Here is a 22,609-nt window from a genome sequence, read left to right on the forward strand (position 1 = left end):
ACTTGGTAGTGGTTTATATTCAATGCAGAAATACCCAGGTCACACGCACCAATGGGATGCCAAGACAGCATCTGTCGCTGCACGAATTCTTGAAATAGGGGTAACATTATTGGTGCTAAAATATAAAATAACGAATTCCCAAGTATACGCAACGAACGTGTACTTCAACAACGATATCAGTCATTTAAATCACTTGCGTTTCCTTTCTGATAAACAGCGCGCTCTTATATCTCGCGAATGCTGCGTCATACTGATGGCGTGCCCGCCATTACCGACAAGGAAGTGAAGTGCGCACGGTGTTAAGGCGCGGTAAAGTATGCGAGATGGATGAACATCATCGCTGCGATACAGGGACGCTTCAAATACGCCTTCTCACCTCAAAGGGTGTTATTCCCGTATCACTTATTCAAACGGAGTAGCGTACTCAACGTTACTTTCGAACTGGCAAGGAATACAAGTCATTCAATGAAGAGGCCCCTCTCTTTGCCTCTTTCCCCGATCCCGCCCTTCTTTGAATAACCTTTTCACAGTATTATGTATTGATTTATTTAGAAAATACTGCAGGCTAAGAATAGCCCAGGCAGGAGTGGGGGTGTTGAAGTATGAGGGTATGACCAAAAAAAGCAACAATACAGGAGGCACAAACTAGAATGTAAATATACAACCCCTTCTGCAGTAACATGTAGCCAGGAATTGTTTAGTTTAAACACAGCGGTATGGATGGCGACAGGAAAGGTTGTTTTAAGAGCTGGCCTCACAACTAGGAATATAACTATATATGAATATTAATCTTACTTTATCACCACAAACGTCCACAGGGAAAACGCGGTCGAGTCCACTCTGAAACGCACATATAGGTCAACTTACGAATAGAAACAACCCGTCGATTACAATGACGCGTCTATACGTTTCGGTCCCGTGAACAAGCAGCACCCGGATGTCGCACAGTGGACGAAGCAGGGTTACACACTGTGACAAAAGAGGGAAAGAAAAACAAATACAGGAAATGTGGCGAATAAACAAGTAAAGCAACGCTTGACAAACGACGGCGTCGCTTTAATGGTGCCGTCTGGCGTGCACGGCACAGACGACATCGAAAATTACCCGCGTATGGTTTACCTACAACTGCACGACAGCGGTCGCTTAACCTGTGTCTCGGCTGAGAGCATCCACATCGCAACCTAACGTTAACGTGGCGTGTTCGGTGAGAGTTATGGCGAAGCACCTTTTAGCTGAGCGTCACGTATACCGTATACGCTGTATAGGCACACTCGCTCACCACTCGATTGAAATCGTTTTGCTTGCTCCGGAGGTTAACTCTGGTAAACAGTGAATCCTCCGTACATCCACTAGAACATCATACAAAAATGGGCCCTATCAGAGGCAGCGATGGTTTTAAAACGTTAAACTCCAACAATTATTTTTATTCATTTCATTATTATTATTATAGCGCACCTTCGTTGCTTTAATCACCCCTTAGGTGATTAAAGGGTAGCTGCCCACCCACCCCGGAACACGCAGAACCAAAGGAGCCCGTGCTGCAGCCGCCTGGCGAGCCCTCCGATCCACCACCTTAGCTTCTTCGACGTTCACGGTGGGTAGCAGCGTCAAAGCGCACTGAGTGATGCGCGGCGAAAGAGAGAGCAAACGCACGAACAAGCAATATTTCATGAAACGAGAGCACGCGCCGACAGGGTAGGCGAGAGTCGCCTAAGCGGCGACACGCCATCTAGTAAGCGCTCTGAAAACGAAGAGCACAGCTGCGCCTCTAGCGGGAGCAATGAGCAGCAGCGTACACACCGGCACAACGACGAAAGACAACACCCCGACCCCCCCCCCCCCCCCTCCCGCGCGCAAAAGGAGCAAGCTGCTAAAACTGCCCAGAAAAGGGAGCCAATCGGCACAAGACATCGTATTAGCTGCCTAGGAAAGGGAGCCGATTGGCAGGAGACATCATACTAAATATCAATGAAACGGCTCACAAAGAAAGAGACAAAAAAAAAAAGCTTCAGTTTTCATTAGCGTCCCCCTCGAAATGATGTGGCAATCAGCTGTCCTGTTCGCGACATTAAAGCTTTTACATCACAGACTGGCACCCTGGCATTTTTTTTTTTTTTTACGGTCGAAGCTCCTTTTAGTCTACGTTTGTCTTGCGTCAGGCGTAACCAGCCGGCCAGCCAGACAGACAGACGGACGGACGGACGCATCACCCTACTCACTGACAGTCACTCCGTGCATATGCTGTGATTTTAGGGGCGAAGCTCCTTTTAGTCGAACCTTGTCCTGCGTCGGGCGTGACCGGCCAGGCGGACGGACAGAACGACAGACAGAAAAAAAGACCCTTCGCCCCACTCATCATCATTCGCTCTATGTTTATGCTGTGATTTTTTTTCTTCATACAAGCTTTTTTTTATTGTTAGCTACACCTCCAACCACTCTGCTGTATCAATCTCGTTCCTGCTGTTTCTTCACTGATACGGCGAACGTCTCTTGCAAATATCAAGCACTGACAGTTCATAAAACGTCCATCATTTGTAAAATCTAACGTGTTCGAGAGATGCCTCTCACACAGATATCGTTTACATACAAAGATATCACACAAAATGTCAAATCCAAACAAGCTACACTGAAGGAGGCAACGTACTTCAAATTAATATACCTCAAATGAGTATACGCACCTGAAAGAAAAAAGTAACAGCACCATATACAGGCGTCCATTGCCACCGCTGCTGAACGAAAAAAAAACAATACATAAATAAATACAGAAGGTGGAGAGAAATTACGAGAGCAGTGAGTATGCGAAGGGGGTTTGTTGCAGAACGCCAACCGCTGTCCGTTCCTCGACTTCAAACCATCCGTTAGCAGCGGAACCCAACATGGCGCCTTCGCAACCTCCCTGCCCGGGAAGCCAACGAAGATGGCGGCGAGACAGACGCCACCGCCGGGTGTCTTTCCCGTTTCACGCTCAAACCCGGGCACGCCATGGGTCATGCGACCTGCGCGAAATCGTCTAACGAACGAATCTCCAAGCGCTGATGCTCCTCCACATCGTGCCACAGCCGCTAAAAGCACTACGAAACCCAGTTAGAGCATACACAAAGAAAAAACAACTTGTCGCGAGTCGGCATTGACCGACGAACAACGAATATTTCATTTTTAAACTGTTTGCGTGCTTGTAAGTGAGTGCTTAAGACCTTTATATGCACTACCTGAGCAATGTACGCATTATTTTCATACGTACTCACGCTTAGAGGCCCTCCGATGCGCCCTTCCGACCTGACGGAATGCAGGCCGTCCCTTCGTCTAGCGTACCGAGCCGTCTGCAACGTCCCCAAGACAGAACCGCAGCAGAAGTTTCGGAGGGTGTAAACAAGTCTGCGGCCCGTCAGCATGCCGAATCCCGGGGGAAAAGACGCGGTTCGAGTCTTCAAAAGACCCATCCGTATCATGACCACAGAAGGCATAAGAGCCGTTACGTTTCCCGCCTAAATACGACAGTCACTCAGAGTCGCCGACGCCACCTGCTCCGTCGCCGCCGTTCCGAGCACTGGGTGTGCGTGCGTCCAGTAAACCACGGCATGCATTCTCAGTGCCGAGTGCAAACGCTGTTGTTATTGGTTGATTTGAATTTGTTGAATCCGCCGTTTCCCTAGATGAGGATAAACAGGGGGAACAAAAGAAGGGAAGAAAGACGAAAGCAGAGCGGAGGCGCTGGCTCGAACGCGTTGGCTTCCACCGCGCTACGCGTGTCCTTGATCGTGTTGACTGCGTGGTCTTTGCCCTCGCCTGGCTGTCGGGGTTTGGACGCGAAAAAGACGACTCGTCTGTGCGTGCGTGGGGGGGGGGGGGTGGGGGGGGGCGAAAGTTGATGCGAGATTCTTGGTGGAGGCAGACGGCGCCGTTTGATCAGTGAATATTTGCTCTATACTGGCGTTCCTGCTGCCGATATACTTTGTATACCTTGCGCTATCACACTTCTGGAGGAAGCTATGTTTGGCTTTGCTTTGGCGAACGCTTGGTCGCGCTAGCGAAAGCTAATACTCTGTTCTGTCTGCCTCATGAAACTTGCGATAATAAAGTCGCATGCGGAACTGTTTTATGCTTGTAACTTGGAAGCTGTTAAGCAAATCGCTCGTTGTTCACCCCGTAGCATAAAGCTGTCATAATCGAAAACAGCTATGCACCGCTGAAGTTGGGTATATATCCTACTACTCACTGTTGGCCCAATAAAATTGAAGATGAGCACAGTTACACCCACCCCCAAAAAAATAACAAGTATGGTGTGGTATGAAAAAGTTTAGGTCCGTCGAAGCATGAAATAGCACCTAACGGGCCGCTTCCACGTCGAGACAGGCCTATAGCCTCTCCGTTACGCCGTGGGCCCCTTAACTGCCCATAGTTGCGTCCTTAAATCCGGACTGCGTAGCGCAGCTTCCCTATTAGGAGGATGTAGCGTCCTCAACCCGTAGCGCAGGGCACCGCCCGAACATGTGATCTAAGCTGCCAAAGTCTCGGCGAAGTACGCACGAGTCGGCACACGTGCATACGAACACCGATGCAGAAAGTGCTGCCGTGTTCACATTGCACATCACGAGTATTGGCTATGTATCGATCAGACTCGAACGGGTGTCTCTGTTTTTCTGTGTTTAGTTCTTTTACTCTACTTATTTCTCTCTCTCTTTCTCGCAATTTCTTTCTTCCTCGTTCTTTCTTTCCTTACTTTCTATTTTGTTGCATCTGTCTCATTCTCTGTTTGTTTCTTTTCTTCTCTTCACGTCAGTTTTTTTACATCTTTTCTGTATCTGTTTCTTTCTGTGTTTCTATATCTACCTATTCGTTTATCTCTAGTCCTATTTCTTCCTCTTTCTTTCCTTTCTACTTCTTTTTTCTCAGTTTATCTTCCTTTCGCCTCACTTCTTGTCGCTGTCTCTCGATCAACTCGTTCTCTTCCCTCATTCGAGTTATTGCATACCACGCCGGACAAATCTGCGCAGCGGGAGATCGCGTGCCGGCCGCACGTTCTCATGTATCGAAGCGGAAGATGACCAAGTGATTGAGCGCTGGCATGGCGATTTATTTAGTTATTTTCGAATATTGCAGCCCAATGCAGGGCTGATGCAGGTATGCAGGAGTGAGGCACATTTGCATAAAAAATACCCAGTTAACGAGGCTTACAAGTCAACAAAAAAAAGCAACGATTTATCATAGCAGTGTGTCTGAAAAATACGACAATGACAATTCACTAATAGTACCCGGCGCTTCGTTCTACATTTATATAGCACTTGCAAAATACCTTCTCTAAAACGTCAGTGTACGTAACGCAAGGAGATGAGGCTGTGGTAACGTCTAGCTGAAAGAGTACTAGCATACAAGATGAAATCGTCTGAAGCAGAGTCGGCAAGATGACTGAAGAAATGAGTTAAATAACTTTAAGGAATCTGTATCTCGTCGGGTGCATAGGAGAAGAAGTTTCAAGGATGGTAGTTGTAGTCATCGCGAACAAGACAAACGGTGGGCATAACTGCTTCACTGTAAAAAAGTATTAAAATCCATTGCGAAATAATTAGTTGGTTCTGCTTCTTAATTATTGCTGAACACTAGTGTTATTGAAAAATATGCATGTGAACGACAGATTTGAGTTGAAATCTCGCTTCGAGTTACGAAAAACGTGCGAGGTAAGCAAAACATCATAACATCTAGAGCTTTGCGGGTCAAAACAAACCATTTGATTATGAAAGACGCCGCAGCTGAAGGGCTCCGAAAATTTCGACGATCTGGTGGTCTTTTAACGTGTACTAACCTCACGCAGTACATGAGGCTCTGGCCTTCCACCTCCATCCAAATGTGACCGCCACGTTCGGGATTGGTCCCGTGACTATTGGTTAAGCAGCCGAGCACCACGGCGGCTATATACTGCTCCACCACGGCGGACACACGAGTAGTAAGAGACAGAGTATTTGGACAAACTATTGACGACTCAGAGCCCTCACTGTCCTCTACAATGGGAGGGTACGGCGACTACAACGGCTATAAGCGGTCCGAGGAAAGTTTATTCAACCAGTACACGCAAACACTAGAGACACTCATTCACTTAAGACTCGCGTCAGTATATGTGCTTAGAAAAAAAGTGTTGAATGATTTTAAGTACTTCGTACTACACTATGGGAGGGCAGTGAGCCAGGAGATACAAATACCATGGCTGTTCTTGGTTAGAACAAGTATTCAACGATTTAGAGTACGTAGTATGCTATGGGAGAGCAACAAGCTACCCAGTTTCGTGCCGTGGTGAGAACGTGTTTAGAAAAAAAAATGTTCAACGATGTAAAGTACGATCTACCCTACTACGGGATAGGCTTTAAACTGTCCCAGTGTACTTACACGGACCCTTCATCGTTTACGAGTTAGAACGAATCAGTTTAGAAAAAAAGTTTATTTACACTATGTAAAGAAAATATGTTTCATAAGATTCCAACAATAAGGCCACATACGCTTCGGCACTTATGTGGCACGAAAAAACATGGCTACGTTGCAACGGTGCGACCTGTGGCTTAGAAAAAGCGGCTAACGATTTAGAGTACTTGGTACTCTTCTTTGGGAGAGCAAACTTGATACGGACGTCTACAATGGGAGCAAACCTAGAGTTTTCTGAAATGTTCGCACATTATCAACGCAATTACACCAATAGACTTTGGTAACTACCTATTCACGATGAAACAAATGACAAACATAAACAAGTTGTAGTAGCAGAACCGCTGAAAACGAAGTGTCTTGAGGCAAGCTGATAAGGCACTAGGCCATTCACGCGCACCTTCTATGGCACCCAACATCTACTTTTTTATCCAACTGTTTATTTAATGAATGTCTTCGCAAAATAAAGAAAAACGTTGACTCACGTTTTAGGAGCAATGTCCCGACGAAGGAGGGACCATTCTGGAAAAATAAAAAGAACACATATACATCATTTGCTTGTCGTTTGCCGGATTAATAAATCAGAAGGCCCGACATGAATCCGTCTAAAACGACACGAAAGTGAAAACTCACGTTCATTCTAAGAAAAGATCGAGCAAAATGGGTGTCTTTTTGTCCCACAACAAATGTCCTGCTGATAACGCAGATATCGTTCCTGACCACCAAGTGCCGTGCTTGCGCAATAATGCCAGTAAAGGAACGCAAGATAGACGGCGATTATTGTTGAGGGACGAAAAGACACCCTTTTTACTCGATATTTTCTTAGGGTGTAATTATTCTACTCCGACGCGGTATTGATACTCCCCTGCTCCCCTCCGAGAGCTTCCTGCCTTTAACGTGCTTCCTGCATTGCCTCCAAGATCTGAGACATTATGATCTTTCTGTAACCTCACCCGATTTCGCATGCTGTCTCCTTCATCGACCATTTTTTGACAAAGCGACGATGTCAAGTGATGAAGTCACGTTGTATGACGTCACAATAACGTCCGGATGATGTCACAAAATGTCCGGCTGTCGATTTTTTTTTTATCACTCGTGTGGACGCCGACGGTCCAAGTTCGAGTTCGATGTGGTATTGCAAACTTTCGTGTTGACTAAAGCCATAGCAGCGCCTCAACGCGTTGAACGGCACTACAAATAGGACAGGTTCATGCAAACCAGCGCGATATCAGTCGTTCTGTAAACTTAACCGACATCCGAGACAAAAAAAAAAAAGCCATTTTTCTTAGCGCGCTTTTGCTGGACATCCATTGACCGCCGTTCCCACAACGCCAGCCGCTGCAGCCCGGTACGTGACGCAAGGACAAAATGACCGTTGGGCCGCAGGTCGACATTGCAGTTGCCCCACTTCGGACCGCCAGTTGTGGCCGGCCACAATACCGACCCAAAGCTTATGTACCGGACGTGTGCGACTTCCTGCCACATTCGTGTCCTTTTTACAACTCTTGTTTATAATGCTACGCGGGTCACGTAGTTCCAAACTGAAGCAGCCGTTTCTGCCCTCGGAACGGTTCCAGCAGTCGGCTTGTTTTCCGCGTGAAGCCTTTCAGTACGTAAAAGAAAAACGGACATTGGTTGCACTGAAGAAACGTTAGAGACATGGCGTTTTTTAACTGTTTTCGTGCACTGAACGCCGTAACGAAGTGAACTGATTGTCTATCAGCGCTTTCTTCCCTATTAATCAAGGTTACCATGCAGCTAACAATTTGAAGAGCCCGGCAGAGGATACTCCGTTTCATATAAACTAGCCCAATACTGTCATGATCAGCGCGTAGAATGTCGGGTTATCGATATCGAGGGTGCGCCGGGTTCAATTCCCATCCCCGGCGGCCGCATTTGGATTAGGCCAAATGCAAAGAACACCCGGGTATACTTAGATTGGAATGCACGTTGAAGCACCCCAGGCGGTGTGACATCAGGCACTCCGCTATACGGAGTGCCTGACAGTAATACGACGGTACTGGCAAGCTAAAGCAAAATTTATTCACGCGAAAGCTTTCGTTGCCTCATCATATGTCAAAAACCGCCTTTCTCACGAAGACACGGCGCATAAGAACTTCCCATCGGAAATGCCGCGAAAGCGCCTTCTAGTCTCGGAGGCCTTCGTTCCAGCAATACCAGTCCTCCCGTCCCCATACACGAGTGACGCAAAAAATCATCATGTAACAGCGTCACCATAAAACATGATCACGACTTCACAGCCTGATGTTACACGATGACGTCATCACACGACATCATCGCTTGGTCAAATGTGGGCCGATCACGGAGGCCATGCGAAACCATGTAAGGTGCAGAAAGCTTTTGGTGGGTGGCCAGGCCAACACAACTTTTCACACGAAAAAGAAGATGAAGACTTTCACCTTTGAGTCATCTTAGCTGAATTTTCAAGGGAGACTGTGAGCTTGCCTTTGTTTTTTCATTATGCTCAGCATTCTTAGAACGGGGCAACGCGTGACGCCACTAACAATATGTATTCAGAGTTTGTCCATAGACGCCTCAAAGTTTGCGTTTTTAAGAATTACCGGAGATTGATACGCCAAAGGTAACGCCGGTAGCGACCCGTGATTATGAAGAGCCCAACCGGAGACACGTCAAACTAATACGCCCATTGCTGGGGTCTTACACGCTTCACCAAACTGCGGGTGTAAAACATACCGGCGGTAAGATTTTTGCAGTGAAACAGTCGCACTGTTGTCACAATGGCGAAGCTATGAATGAGATAGCGAGAAATTGGAATGCTCGAAGTGAGGCTAGCAGCCAACTTAAATAGCCTCCTACCTCGCGTAGCTCTACAAAACACTAGCACTGTTACACTTGGCCCTGCATTTCATCGTGGCAGACGCCATTGTGCGTGACCCTGTCTGCAAGAATGCTTTCACCACGATATCGCCGCTTGGTCGGAAGCACGACGTTGTCCAGAAGGTGGGCCAGGCAGTTAGTTCACTGTGGTCGAATCACAAGGAACCCGACGGATTTATCGCTAACTAGCCTTTGTTGAGCGGGGTTCAACGGTGTGAGGCAGCATCGCTGTTGCACAGTTGCTCATGGAGTCAACATCACAACACAGCCACTGTCGACGAAGCGTGGTCGGGAAAAAACTCCCAAGCATTTCCCCGAGGGTGAACATGGCTAAGTGCGAATGCACGGGGTGATGCTATGAGGGGGATTTATTAATTCGCACTATTATATTTATTAATCACACTATGTGCCTTTATGGTGTAATGGTTCCTGGAAATCGCAATTTGATCACACGGGGGAGTTTACGTTAACTCACTGGCGAATGCCAACGGATTTTAACTTTACTCCCCCTCATAGCATCACCCCGTGCATTCGCATTTAACCATGTTCACCCTCGGGGAAATGCTTGGGAGTTTTATTACTGATGATGATGATTAAAGTGTAATTAATGAATTTAAGTGTTGTTTGTCATGAAGCATTTGTACACAGATACATTATAAACGAAGTATTATTTATTTACACTTCACGATTTTCGTACGATGGAAGCTGCGATCCACAAAGTCGCGTTTGAAACGCGCGTCCGGACGAGCAAAGTCCAGGGCTCGCACCCTCTCCCGCGCGGCACGTTCACTGGCTGGAACGGCTTCGGGAACGTCCACTCGCCGTTGACGATTGCGAGCGGCGTCTTGACGCCAGCCTTCATCGCCCTTCTCCGCCTGACGCTTGCGTTGTCGTTTCGCTTCTTGGGCCGCGTTCGCGGCTCGATGCTGACGCCTCATCTCGGCCTCGCGAGCGCGCAGTTCACCATCCGCTGCACGCTTCGCCCGCTTGTCCTCGGCCTCGCGAGCGCGAAGTTCGGCATCAGCTGCACGCTTCGCCCGCTTGTCCTCGGCCTCGCGAGCGCGAAGTTCGGCATCAGCTGCACGCTTCGCCCGCTTACGTTCGGTCTCGCGAGCACGCAGTTCGGCATCCGCTGCACGCTTCGCCCGCTTACGTTCGGTCTCGCGAGCACGCAGTTCGGCATCCGCTGCACGCTTCGCCCGCTTACGTTCGGTCTCACGAGCCCTTCGCAGCGCCGCCTTGTCTTCCAACGTCGGCGAAACCACCGCGGTACCGTCACCTCCAACGACGGGTGCAGTGCTGGCATTCGGTTGTACTGCATTCGTTGTTGATGGTAGCGTTGCCTCCGGGACATCCATCGCACGACCCGCTCTCGACGGGAGACTGAGAGAGAAGGCAGGCGCGCGAGAGAGAGGGGTGCGCGCGCAGCTGCAGCGAGCGAGGAAAGCGGAGGAGCGAGCGAAGGGGGAGGGGGTATAAGGCGCGTTACTGACACCGATATCAGCGTCGCGTCCGTGGCTTATCCGGTAGAGCGTCGCGCTGCGGCCCGCCAAGTCCTCTTTCTTTTAAAGATAGAGAGAAGACTGCGGACGCCGCCGACGGCGGTGGATGGTTTGGGGTCGCTTATAAAGTGTATTCACACTTAAAAGCAACGACTGTTCCTCAGCACGGGACGGCGTAGATGTAGCAGATCCCAGGAATCCAGCACCTGAACGCAGCCATGGACCGCTGCTGACGCTAGTTAGTGTCAGCGGCCTTATTCTCCAGAGAGGCACTCAACTTTCACCGTCCTCCGGTCTCTACCTCCTCGCGTGCATTTATATCTTTAAAGCATGGGCTGGGTAGAGCATTGTGAAGTGCGCTCGTACTACCCATAGGGCCTTTTACCCCATGTTGGCCCAATTCTGCACCCTTCCTAGTGGGTGAACCACTGAGACTATACGTGACCTGATTCGCGGCCGCCTGGGTCACCGCCTTCTGATTCGGACCTCTGTGTCAGGAAGCGACGGGCCATAAAAGCCCAAGACATTTGCACAAAAAAGAAGCGGTTCCTTTTCTCATCCTTGATGTAAATAAACCTTCTACGTTTAGTCTCTATGAACGCGTCTCCACACTGGTGAACATCGGCTATATGGACGACGGCGGTGGGGAACCAGCTACGAAACCCGCCGAATCCCATCCCTTCCAGCGCAAAGTACGGCCGCTTGAGATGGAAAACTGATTTTCGTGCTGTGTAGCGCATTGATGCATACTGTGTATCGCCTTAACGCATGCTGCGTATCGTCTTATAAGTGAGTGGTGAAAACTCAGAAAGTACAAGGTTCAGAATCCCTCTATTGATGTCTGTAGAAACCTCGCACTTCGGTACGCCCATATGGTCAATGTTCGCAGTTGCTGCCCACGAGTCACCATGACATCACTATGATGACATCATAACCAACACTATGACGTATTAGGCATCACCATGACGTCATTATGACCTTACATAACGCGACGTCACATGAAGATGTTATCACCAGAGATCGTCGATGGCAGGTCGATCCCGGAGGCACTTAATACCAGGTGAGGCGCAGGAAGCTCCCAACGCCTCCAATCCCGAAGGGCGCGTAGAACTAAGGGACCTGCGTGACCTTATGCGCAACCATTGGCTTAGCAATGTCAAGTTCATATTGCTACCAGGTATACGCCATCGGCATCTCTCCGTAATGTCGTTCAAACGTGCTCCACGACACAGGAAAGACACTCCGAGATACTTCAGAGAACAATTTTACTCCGAAAAGCCAAATATATGGCCATGAGCTCCATCTTCTGGTACGTCATCTTAATGCCGTAGTGATGGACGCTCGCCTTACGACACCGCGAAAAAATAAAAATAAAATGGGATCACGCTTTCGAGGGGCATGAGGAGAACCAAAAATGAACAGGCAGCTCTCCCTTCGCGAAAGAAAATGTACGCCGCTGTCTGCTTGAGGACGTTGTTATTTGAAGCGTGTCAATTGAGATAAGTGTAAGAAAATAGCCGAGTTCAGGAAATAAAAAAAAGAATTATTGCAGTCTGAGAAAAAGGTGAGAGGAAGGAGGGGGGCTGTGCCTCGGAGGAAGTTAAACGAAAATACTTAGCGCTGGGCGGTAGAGAATAGGGCAGAGCCAACACGGCTTTCTTTATATAAAAGGAGAAGGAAATGAAATCATAAAAGAAGCGCTAGCCGTGTCTTTTGATGGTGCACACGGAGATGTAATTGTTCGACTTTCGCTTGAAGGGATAACAGCACATCATAAAGAAGAAAGAAAGCGTTATTAATGTGGATGATTGCACCATCACGTCTCTTTTTGAAGAGCTGAAAGGAATGAGAATTTAATAGAACGATATTTGCGTCAGTAATGGATGTTCGGGATGAGTTCGGAGAAGGACGAGGCACGTGAGAACAGCAGCGCGTCTAGAATAAGACGCGAAAAAAGCAAAAAAAAAAAACCCTGAACCAACTAGGCACCATGTCTATGGGTGCGGATGTGCGAGAGGGCATTATTGCATGAATAGTGAATGGTGACAAACATATACGTTGGAAGAGCGGATAGAAAAATCAGCCGACATTCACTTCTAGCAAATCTAGCGAAGTTTTAGCCAACTCACAGTAATTATTTTAGATGCGGAGCATCTAATACTCGAGGCTTGTAGTGCGGCGCCGTCCGCAAGCTTCCTCCTCCTTCTTCCACCATCTGTGCATCCCTTCCTCCTCTACACACCGCGCGCGCTTCACTCCTCCACCATCTGTGCACACTTCCTCCTCTACACACCGCGTGCGCTTCTCCTCTTCACGAACATTCGCTAGCTGTATAATGTAGCGCGCATGCGCCGTCACGCTTCGAGAACATCGGCAGCTGACGCGCGCGCATGCGCCGTCGCGCTTCGAGAACATCGGCAGCTGACGCGCGCGCATGCGCCGTTGCGCTTCTCCCCCTTCTCGAACATTCGACAGCTGACAGTACATGCGCCGTCGCGCTGTATATATACTCAAGGTCGGCGCTCGCTCGCTCAGTTGCCGCTCGTCGGTTGGTTTGTACGGCGCGTCGACGTCCAAGGTCGCGGTGAAATGAATTCCAACGAATCCACAAACACAATGATCGACGTCCCTTCGACCAGCGCCGCCCTTTCGCATACGTGTGTACGTGTTCACTCATTTGCCACCCCCTCCTACAACCACGTTAACCAATTTAGCCATCGACCCAAGTAAGTCGCAATTTAACACCCCATTTCACAACCACGTTAACCAATTTAGCCATCGACCCAAGTAAGTCGCACTTTAACACCCCGTTAACCAATTATATGCTCCGCATCCTCCTCAGTGTTCCCCCGAGGGAAGCTGCGGGCAATTTTTTTTAATGGTATGTTCGCCGTGTACTTCCGCAGTGGTACGTAAACATGGAAACCAAAGCAATGACATGCGTAGCGTTTGAGTAAGAATAATATAGCCATGTCGGCATTACTATATATTATACAGCCACCATGAACTCCATCCATCCATCCATCCATCCATCCATCCATCCATCCATCCATCCATCCATCCATCCATCCATCCATCCATCCATCCATCCATCCATCCATCAATCGATCAATCCATCGACCCGTCCACCCGTCCACCCGTCCATTCATCCGTTCACCTACCTACCTACCTACCTACCTACCTACCTACCTACCTACCTACCTACCTACCTACCTACCTACCTACCTACCTACCTACCTACCTACCTACCTACCTACCTACCTACCTACATACATACATACATACATACCTACCTTTCTACCTACCTACCTACCTACCTACATACCTACCTACATACCTACCTACCTACATACCTACCTACCTACCCTACCTACCTACCTACCTACCTACCCACCTACACTTTCAATGGAAACAATTCCACAGAGTGTGTAAACATATACCCGTAAGCATATGATTAAGCAGTAAGCATATGCAGACGATTCAGATAGAACCAGAGGCAAGACATACGTTGGGCTCGCGGTGCCACCCACCACTCCGCTCACTCTATACAGGAGTGGGAGGCACGACAGGGGGAGCCGTTTGCTGCGTTGGAACCGCGAGCTCGACAGCGGGGTTTTTCGATACAGGAGACGATGACCCGAAGGACAGAGAGCGAAGCAGGAACAAGGGAGCGGTCTTTCAGCCTAACCCGGGTAACAGAAAGAGAGATTAGGATCTGCCTAAACGGAGATGCTGCATTCCGATCTCGCAGCAGATTGCCAGAAGCGGGTACGCCCTCCGTGTAGTTTAAAGGGACGTGGCCTTGTCTGAACCCCGGACGAGACTGAGTTTGGCAGAACTATTGCAGTGTCATACAGAACACTTTAGTATAGAACTTATATAATTGTCGACATTACATTTATCATAAGACCTATTACAGGTTTGTAAATTGTGATAGCCACCGTCGTCTTGGACGCTGGCAGCAAGGTCGTTTCGCGTAGCCTACGCCCAGCCCAAAGCTCACACTCTATCGTCACGTGACAACTGCCATGTGCCGCCGTCTGCAGTGTGTTTGAAAGCTGTACAATTTCTGAGTTTCTTAACTTTACGTATGTTCGTTAGCAGCGGTGTTATATGTTTAACCCACGGCCTCTGCTTTATGTATATAGTGGGGTGAAAACTTCGTCAAGAAGATAATCGCTTTTATTCACATCCCCTCCATGAACACTAGCACTCTATTAGTGAGAATGAAAATTATTATTATTATTATTATTATTATTATTATTATTATTATTATTATTATTATTATTATTATTATTATTATTATTATTATTATTATTATTATTACAACTGGCACAGCAGCTTCAAAACTGCCTCCGACGCACGCGGGAGGTTCCCCGACACACAAGCGACTGAAATGAATAGAAAAGATGAAATCTGATCTCTTCGGAATGTACAATATATATGAAAAGATCAAACAAATCGATTTTCAACAGTGATTCTGTACCGTTACTGAAAGCAACCACCGAAACACAAAAATGAATACAAAATCAGTTAGCATTAGCATCAGACTAGTTTCTGGTTTGCCACACCTGTTGAACAGTCTTAAAAGGAATGCCCCAATACAGCATTGGTGTTTCGATTGGAGACAATGGACTAGACGAATCCGAGTTCGAGCGTCCAAAATCCTGCGTTTCTGTGATATATCTGGTTTTCATATTCGATACGCAGAATCTTAATACAACGAGGCGTACCGCATAATCAGACGATGGTTGGAGCAAACAATACTCTTGGAAGCCAAACGTCCTCGAATCACTTAAAACGTTGGATCACTTTGAAACACCTAAAACCCTCATCGTGCAGTGAACGAACCCATTTAAAATTGACAAAAAGTAGACACCAATGACATCAACGCGACACACGATAAACGGAAAAATGTAAGCTGCGTATATCGCGCATGTAATAAGACACGGAACACCCCTTTTGACGTACAAAAAAAAACGGAACATTGCCAAAAACTTGCACTCTTATTAAGTCAGCGTATCAGCGCAGACTCACTGCTCAGTAAAACAACACTCGGCTACGGACCTCCACGAAATGAGGTATCACTTATAAAAAACAGGTAAAACACTCGGTCAATTCTGTAATTGCTTCGTGATAGCAGATACGCAGTCGCACACACACACACACACACACACACACACACACACACACACACACACACACACACACACACACACACACACACACACACACACACACACACACACACACACACACACACACACACACACACACACACAAACACACGCGCGCGCGCGCGCGCACAGTGCCCCATGCATGTGACAAAGCGACGTACAACGCTCGAGGCATCGCACCGCGAAATTACGTATAGCTTTGATTCGCACCCCCTCTCAAATCACTTTCTTAATGGGTAAGTACAAAGCGTACGTGATGGCCATGGCGATGTCCTACGATCTCTATCAGAGGCTTCGTCGACGCAAAAGCGCTGCAGAGAGAGGCGTCAGCGTATCCCGAATACGCAGCGGGTTGAAATTTGGTTCGGATTGACCGCTCAATCAAAAGACGGGACCGCCTAAAGCGACATAGCGAATCTTCGTTTCGTTTATTTTCTTCACGGATAGTTGTTCGTTATACCCAGGGGGGTCAGCACGGGCGGGTGGGCAAATTCGCTGCTGCCCGGTCTTTGGACGTGACGCAAGTTCCACATCCGTTGATAGCGCTAGGCGCTTCTTCTACTTTTTTTTTTCTTTTTTTAAAGGTCGATGTAACGCGGTTTGATGAATGAGCCAGCGTTGAAGTTCGCGATGCGAAAAAAGAGAGGATCGACAAAACACGCGTGAAAGAGACTTCGCAAAGGGTACACGTGAGGAGACACAACACGATTTGTCGATAGCAATTACATTTGCGCATCGTATACGTGCACACCCACGGAAAAGAAAGAACAGGAAAGAAGGCACGGAGGTGAACCGGGCACATGCCCGATTTGCTACCCTACGCTGGAGGAATGAGAAAAGGCAGTATAAAATGAGAGAGAGGAAATACAAGAAAAAGAGAGGAGAATTTTGTCAGTAGATGGGCTGACGCGTATGCAGCGCCCATACACAAGCGCGAAACTACATATAAGTTTGTCGCAGCCCCCCCTCCCCCCCCCCTTACACTTACAAGGATCACTTATGAATTCGCCTACGACGCTACTCCAATGCAAAAACCTACTTCTACTTCTTATTCTCAGTCGATGTAATGATGCTGCTCCGCCACCTTGGGAAAGCTTTCAGCATTTAACGTGGTTTTGAAATGCCTCCAGGAGCGGAGGCATTGCAACTTTTTGCGTCTAATATGGTTTCGCATGGCCTCCGTGATCGACCCTTGAACAAGCGACAATATCATGTGATGACTTCATCTAGTGACAGGATGTTATGTGATGTTACGATGACACCACGAAATTAGGTTACTAGTGACGTCATGACGACGTCATCGCGTGGTTATCTTTTTGCGTCACTGGTGTTGACGGTGACGTCTAATGTCAATTTTTCGCGGTTCTTGAGACAGTTTGTCATTTTGCCTTAACAGTTCAGCATCCTCCGAATTCCTCTCTTCCCCATCTCCCCTTCTGAAAGTATAGGAATCATCTCTTTGAGTGTCTCGTGTCTTCTGTTCGGCCGTCGTGTTTATTCGTGCCAAAACATAAGGTGTGCAGTACCAACCAGTCTGCCAGTCGCCGTTATCGAACGCTGTTTGAGGGTTACCCTTAACTGCCATCATCTCTGGAGCCAGCGCCGACAAGGAGTGCCACATGTTGAACATCACAACGCGATGCAAACCTGGCGAAAATAAGGAGTTTAAGTGCTGGGTACGCATTCTCTTGGGGCAATGCAGGCTTGGGAGCGCGCGGCGTTGCGTGCCCAACCCATACCCAACTGGAATGGGTTGGGTCACCCATTGCTCCTGCCGAAATATGCTCCTGCCGGAAGGGGTTGGGTCATCGCCGGCGTGGCGATGACGGCGCGCCCGAGACCACAATGCTCCTGCCAAAATTTGCTTACCAGCGTGAAAATGACATTTACGAAGTGCGCGTCGCGAAGTGTTTCCACAACTTTGGAATCGCTTCACGACTTCATAACATTCGCGTCTGGAAGTGAACTAGTTTGGTTGGTGCATAGTGAATTAGAACTAAGACCGCTAGAATAGGATGAATACGACTGAAGATAAACACGACCCGGTGCTACCGTATTTGCTCGTTCGTAACGCGAACAAGATTGCGATTCGAGGGTTGCCTTTTCTTGCCTCAAGAAAAAAAAATTAACACATCTCCACGAAGTGAATCGTCACGAGTAGGCGGAGCTCTCGGTATTGTAATAATGAGTATCTGTACGTTACCCAAACATTGCCCCATATAATTCAAATTGAGGGGCATAAAGTGACATGCAGTGACATCATGAGTCGACCACAAAGCTCGGTCCCAAGGTTCATAAAGTCTGCGTTGAAATAACCGGCTAGTACAAAGGGTTTGTGCTCGTAGGTCTTTTATATTGTTCCGTCTCAATTACGATTGATGTTCGCACTATGTAAACTTTTTATTTTTCACATACACACATGTGTTTAAATTATAGCTATCATTTTTGTATATATACCTTGACGGCGGACAGTGAGAGTCGACGACGAAGCTAGACTCTAAGCTCTGTATTGTCTACATTGAAGTCGCCGTGTTTCATATTGTTCTGCAGCAATTATGATAGCTATCAGCCTATTGCTAAAACTCTATATGTTTTGACTGTAGCCGTGACAACGGAGCAGTCGCTAGTTTTCGAATCTTTTCATTTGTGCTAGCGACCATTCCAACTTTTTGGTGTCCCAGCGACTTTTTGGGGACTTTCAAAATTTGAAATACAGTGTTTTTAAAAACAAACACAGAAAGTTGGGAAACTGTTGAAACGGTACAATTCTCGCAATGAGCTTCAATAAATGAGGCCAAGACGTACATGACTGAGATGTGTTTAGAAAAAAATGTTTAAGGATTTCGAGTACTTCGTACTCAACTATGGGAGAGCACTGAGCCGACCCGCTAAAAGCAACTAACTCTAGGTACTCCGCATGGGAGTGCTCTTGTGGCACTGCGATCTTCAGCGTGCATTGTGGCCATTCCGAGCGCTCCTTCTGTTCCAGTTAGAGATGGGCAAAGCAGCGAACGGCTCAATATTCACCGCAAACAGGTGGACTACGGCTGCTCATCGGTTCACAGTGGCGTAGCGAGGAGGTAAGCAGCACAGTTTGACTTCATTCACCACAACAAAAATTTATTTAAATTACTGCTTACATAAAAAATAATCTGTTCACATGCTTATCAAGTAAGAAAAGAGATTCAAGAAAAGTTACATTATCATCGCTTAGCGAATTTTGACTAGAATTGGCGACTTTTCGGAAGCGTCCTGGCGACTTCTCCAAAACAAGGAAAAAAACAAACGGAAGGTTAACACCAAGGAGGCTGTCACGATAAACTCGTTGGGCGTGCGAGGAAAGCGCTCCTCATCAGACGCCGAATGCTAACAGCTCATCATGCCCCTAGCAAAATGGCTGCCACAGCCGCCATCTTACGGTGGGTACGGCTTCACTCCTGGGCAATACTTTCCACTCCCGCAATCGTTTGTTTTACACCTCCTTGGTTAACATTACTGCAACGTACACCTTGCTTGTTCAAGCGCTTTCTTTTGGGGACTCGCTCTCTGGATCTAGTGCCAACCGGCTGTGCCCCAGCGATCTCCGACGACAGCGCAGCTCTGGCCGACTGGATCGCCCTACGGCATCTCCTGCCGCCAACAAGAGCTCTCGCTGAGTGGTGCCCCGTCCACGGACTCCTGCGACCGTGTTCAGATTTGGGTGCACGTTAAAGAACCCCAGGTGGTCTAAATTTCCGGATCCCTCCACTACGGCGTCTCTCATAATCATATGGTGGTTTTGGGACGTTAAACCCCACATATCAATCAATCAATCCTGCGACCGTGTCCATCTTTCCTATCTTCTCCTTCTTTCTGGGTGTCGCTGTCCCTGAGCCACACTCTCCCCTTCCCCCTCTCTATCTCTATACCTTTAATCCTATCCTTTAATCCCTCCTAACCCCCATTCCTCGTGAACTACTGTTGAGGTGTCGCACTATGTTGCAGACAGTTACGGGGGCTCACTTTTCTCTTCTTTTAGGGGCGAAGCTCCTTATAGCGGCACCCATTCGTCTCTCGTAGTCGTAGTAGTGTGTAACCAGTCTTACATTTTGACCTTCAAGGTGGTGCCGGTGGGAGATTTATTCTGTGCGTTGTTGAGGAATAAAAGAATCGCAGCGTGCGCGTTAATTAAAAGCCGGATTCTCCTGTCTCTCATTCGCCCTTAGCAGCCATTGGCATGTACATTGAGCACAATCTGACAGGAAAAGGTTACTACGTTATACTCGCTGGGCGTAACCTCCTTGGTTTTAGAAAGGTTTAGCGAGCGTTGGGCCGCAGTGCCATGAGAGAGAGAGAAAATTTTAATGCGGAAAGGCAGGGAGGTTAACCAGAAAACATATCCGGTTTGCTACCCTGCACTGGGGAAAGGGTAAGGGGAAAGGGAGGAAGAGAAGCACAAACACACATACACACACTCGCACACAGTAGTGTCACAATCGTTCTACGAGGCGGGTCGCTCGCAGAAACTTCATCAGCGCCTTCGTTGCTTTCTGGCGTGAAGCTCGATCTTTCCGACATTCTAAGATTGACTGCTCAGAAAATGGCTGGTCGTCGAGGCGAGCAAACACTGCTGAGAGGGACTGTCGCTGAGAGCTGTACTGGGGGCACTGACATAAAATATGTTCAATTGTTTCGTCATTGTCGCAATGGTCGCATGTAGCGCTGTCTCTCATTCCGATGCGGCAGGCAAAAGCGTTCGTGAAAGACACCCCAAGCCACATACGGCAGAGAAGGGTCGTCTCGGATCGGGGTAGGCCAGATGGAATAGTAAGTCGTAGGCATGGGTCCAGGCGGTGAAGACGGGTGTGGAGAAAACCGGGCGTATTCCGCATAGACCTTGCGACATCCTGCGCAAGCGTATTAATCTTTGCTGCTGCGTCGCTTCTTGATAGTGGAATAGGTTCCATCACTCCATTTTCGTGAGCATTCTTAGCTGCATTGTCGGCATGCTTGTTACCGATGATGCCGCAATGGCCTGGTAACCACTGAAAAGATATGTCATGTCCTTCGTCTATTAGGTGATGGTACAGTTGTCGTATTTCGAGCGCCAATTGATCTTGAGGTCCACGACGTAGAGTATTGTGTAGACATTGGAGAGCTGGTTTCGAATCAGTAAAAATGCTCCATTTTTGTGGTGTCTCTTGGTCAATCCTGCGGAGTGCGCTGCGGAGTGCCGCGAGCTCCACGGCTGTCGATGTCGTCTTGTGTGACGTTCTGAACTGGATGGTTTCGGCTCTTGCTGGGAAGATCACAGCTCCTGCAGATCCTCCAACAGTTGTCGAGCCATCCGTGTAAAGTTTGACATGATCTTTGTATTCTTCGTGTAGCATGAGTAGAATCATCTGCTTTAAAGCTGGCGCCGAGAGCTCCGCCTTCTTGCGAATCCCCGGCACTGTCAAGCGCAGTTTTGGTCGGTCCAAGCACCAAGGAGGTGTTAGTATCCGTTCCGGAGGTGTGTAGACTGTTGGAAGGCACTCACGGAAAGTCAATACTCTCTTACAGAAGGAGGCACTCGGTCGATCTTCTGGAAGCGAAGCTAGGTGGTGGGCAGGGGCGCGAGCAAGGTGTCTAATATGAGCTCTAAGCACCTCCAAAGTAATGTGCACTGTGGCCGGATGATCTTTGGCGATTGCGATGGTTTCCGCTGTTGATGTACAGCGTGGTAATCCAAGACAAACTCTGAGTGCCTGGCCCTGGGCGTTTTCTATTGTGCGTATACTGCTTTTGCAAGCGTTCGTCAGAACCGGCAAGCTATACCGCATGTACCCCAGAAACAGCGTTTTGTACAAATGCAACATCGCGTGCACTGATGTGCCCCACGTTTTGCCTCCGAGGAACTTGAAAAGTTGTGCGATGGCCGTTAGGCGCTTCTTTAGAGTGGCCACATGGGGACTCCAGCAGAGATTTCGATCGATCGTGACCCCCAAAAACCTGTGGGTTCTGGCGTAGCAGACACTGTGTCCATTGATGGCGATGGGATATGACGTCATTGCCTTCCGCGTGAACGCGACCAGCGCCGATTTTTCAGGAGAAATCTCGAGGCCTTGTTCTCTAAGGTACGCCGATATTGAATTCGCTGCTTTCTGGAGTCTCGCACGTACCTGAGGACGTGTTACACCTGATGTCCAGGCACAAATATCATCTGCATAGAGAGATATCTGCACGGAATCTGGTATGCGTTCAACGAGACCGATCAGAACCAGGTTGAACATTGTGGGGCTCAATACACCACCTTGAGGAACACCACGGTGTGTATAATGTTCAGAAGTCGGCCCATCATCAGTTTGCATAAACAATGATCTCATATGTAGGTAGCATTGGATCCAGCGGTACACTCGCCCACCCAAACCAACTGACTCGAGGGCGTCAAGTATGGCTTCGTGAGAAACATTGTCATATGCTCCTTTGACATCTAAAAATAGTGCGACAGATAACCGTCTGCTCATTTTCTGGTGTTGTACGTAGGTCACCAGGTCAATGACATTGTCAATGGAGCTCCGAAGACGACGAAAACCGGCCATGGCGTCTGGATATATTCTATGGCGTTCTAGGAACCACTCGAGTCTGGCAAGGATCATTCGCTCCATCAGCTTCCCTACGCAACTAGCCAGCGCTATTGGGCGG

At 48.1% G+C, this 22,609-nt stretch overlaps 1 protein-coding gene across 2 annotated transcripts in view; it reads right to left on the reverse strand.

Annotated features, from left to right (window-relative positions):
* Positions 1-22,609, reverse strand: part of LOC119181497 (latrophilin Cirl) — a 721,750-nt gene that overhangs the window by 488,073 nt on the left and 211,068 nt on the right. For both annotated transcript variants that reach the window (XM_075875081.1, XM_075875080.1), the window contains one exon: positions 6,894-6,930. The gene's annotated coding sequence lies outside the window, so the exon portion shown is untranslated. The remainder of the gene's footprint in view (positions 1-6,893; positions 6,931-22,609) is intronic.

Source organism: Rhipicephalus microplus, chromosome 10, assembly GCF_043290135.1.
Source record: "Rhipicephalus microplus isolate Deutch F79 chromosome 10, USDA_Rmic, whole genome shotgun sequence".
In the NCBI taxonomy this organism is placed as follows: Eukaryota; Metazoa; Arthropoda; class Arachnida; order Ixodida; family Ixodidae; genus Rhipicephalus; species Rhipicephalus microplus.